Source organism: Salvelinus namaycush, unplaced genomic scaffold (genome assembly GCF_016432855.1).
Source record: "Salvelinus namaycush isolate Seneca unplaced genomic scaffold, SaNama_1.0 Scaffold1313, whole genome shotgun sequence".
Taxonomy (NCBI): Eukaryota; Metazoa; Chordata; class Actinopteri; order Salmoniformes; family Salmonidae; genus Salvelinus; species Salvelinus namaycush.
The window spans coordinates 17,501-20,511 of NW_024058024.1; positions in this window are offsets into that span (position 1 = coordinate 17,501).

Sequence of the window (3,011 nt, forward strand, 5' to 3'; positions counted from 1 at the left end):
CACGTATGCCGGCCGCCAGGTGCCCTCCCAGGTGGATATCGAATGCAAATCGGTCTGAAGAACATGAACTACCTGGACAACAGAGGAGAACCATGGAGACCCAACGTGAACCAAATCCGCCCACCACCAAGCTGGGACATTTGGAACAAAAGTTAGGACAAATCGGGCGCCGAAGGGTTGGAATAACACCCTAAATCGGGCGCCGAAGGGCTGGAATAACACCCTAAATCGGGCGCCGAAGGGTTGGAATAACACCCTAAATCGGGCGCCGAAGGGCTGGAATAACACCCTAAATCGGGCACCGAAGGGTTGGGAATCACCCTAAATCGGTCGCCGGAGGTAAAAGGTCCAAGGGACCATGGTTCCGAGGGTCTCACATCCCTCAAACGTGTCCGTTTCACGTTTCCTAATCGGACTGAGCAGTTTGCCACCACCGCCGATTCTCTAGGACATGGAAGTCCTGTTGTCAAAAGTCAGGTTTCTCAAATCGCGCCGGTACCTGTCTGGTCCACCCACCAGGGAGTGTGTCATCGCCGGACAGGCCGAATTATCGAAAAAAGGCGTGTCAATCGATAGATTTCAATGTGCTCCGATTTTTTGCCAAAAGTTTGTGGACACTAAAACCGTTAAAACGTTAATAACACAAAAAATACAACTCCAATCTGGTTGAGGTTTTTTTTGCACGAAAGGGTACAAATAGACGAACATTTTCATCTAATTATAACCGTTTTTCTATAAAACATTTTAATAGAAAATCGTGTTTTAATGTTTTGGGGAAAAAAATCACTTGCCTGTACAATAGATTCCTATGGTTCCGAATTTTTTTTTACAGTGGATAACTGTTGACCATCACGAGAGAGGGTATGAGCCAAAATTTGGGGCATCTAGCCCATCGGGAATTATGTTTTATCATTATTTCAAGATTTCGGGAATTGGTCGAAAAAGTGACAGAGTGCCACTGCCGTGCACCTGGTATTATTTTTGGGTTACCAGGTGCATATTTTTATAATGGTTTTAAATGATTTTAGATAGGCTACATACCTCAATACCCTATATGGAACAACCATACTACGGACCCAAGTCAGTTGGGGCCGGCCTGAGTGATTTATGAAGCTTTTAAAAAATGTCTGTACTCATCCTCCCTTCTGTGCACCTGGTATTATTTTTGGGTTACCAGGTGCTCCTATTGAAATCGAATGAGTGCACCTGGTATTATTTTTGGGTTACCAGGTGCTGCTATTGAAATCGAATGAAAATGATTTTAAATGGCCTGCAGACACCCATGCCCGCTATGGGAGCACCATACTATGGGCACAAGTCAGTGGGGGCCGGCCTGAGGGATTTATGGAGCTTTTCAAAAAAGGTCCGAAAATATTCTATGTTGAACTACTCAGGAAAAACGGCTAAGTGCCCTCTTTTGGGTTACCAGGTGCTCCTATTCTAATCGAATGAAAATGAATTTAAATGACCTGCAGACACCCATGCCCGCTATGGGAGCACCATACTATGGGCACAAGTCAGTGGGCACCGGCCTAAGGGATTTATGGAGCTTTTATATAAAATGTCTGTACTCATCCTCCCCTCCGTGCACCTGGTATTATTTTTGGGTTACCAGGTGCTCCTATTCTAATCGAATGAAAATGAATTTAAATGACCTGCAGACACCCATGCCCGCTATGGGAGCACCATACTATGGGCACAAGTCAGTGGGCACCGGCCTAAGGGATTTATGGAGCTTTTCAAAAATAAGGTCTGAATACTTTCTATGTTGAACTACTCAGGAAAAACGACAGAGTGCCCACTTTTTGGGTTACCAGGTGCCCCTATTTAAATCGAATGAAAACGAATTTAAATGACCTGCAGACACCCATGCCCGCTATGGGAGCACCATACTACGGGCACAAGTCAGTAGGCACCGGCCTAAAGGATTTATGGAGCTTTTCAAAAATGTATGTAGTCACCCGCACTACTGACACCACCTTATGTTAGTTTGGGTTACCAGGTGCCGCTATTGAAATCGAATGAAAACGACTTTTAAGGGCCTGCCCACACCCATGCCCGATATGGGAGCACCATACTACGGGCACAAGTCAGTGGCCACCGGCCTAAGGGATTTATGGAGCTTTTATATAAAATGTCTGTACTCATCCTCCCCTCCGTGCACCTGGTATTATTTTTGGGTTACCAGGTGCTCCCATTCTAATCGAATGAGTGCACCTGGTATTATTTTTGGGTTACTAGGTGCTCCTATTGAAATCGAATGAAAATGACACACAAAGACAAGGATTAATTGCAAAAAATATTGTATTTATTTAGAGTTATTCATGGATTGATTTGTCCCTCAATTAGTCTCCGAGCCTGGCTTGCATTATGAGGCAAATTATGGGAACGGTAGTAGCGTGCCTGCGTCTCCAGGGAGTGACACATGTGGTCAGCCACAGTTCCACGGTCTGTAAGCGACCCAAGATTAAAGTTTAATGTGGCAATGCTTCTTCGAATTGTACCAAATGTCACTTTCCTTCCAATGCCAAACTCTGCAAAAATCTTACCCACACAATCACAGAGATTACCGTATGGTTTACCAGAGCATGTGAAAAAGAAGAGTGTTGTGTCTGGGGTCATTCCACTCAGATGAGGCCTGATCCGATGGAATCGTTGAAGCCAAGTGTATTCCTCATCAGATATAACAATTCTGCACTCCCCGAAGCTGTAGTTAGTTTTGTGGCTTGCTACAGTCATTTGATAAACCCCACTTTCATTGGTTATTTCATTGAAATCACTCTCACCGAACATGGTGACTGGGGATCGTCGAGTTCCATTAAAAGTCGCCAACCGGCTGGACATGAGAGCCGCAAACCTGCGTCTGTCAGATGAGGTGGCTCGGACTTCCAGCCTGCTGAGAACAGAAGGAATAGATGCATTGCTTAGCTCCAAAAATCGTTTTAACTCCGCAGCGCTGAGCACCTCGTCCCTGCAGCGTCTGCGAAATTGTGCCATGTGCGTTGCCAGGC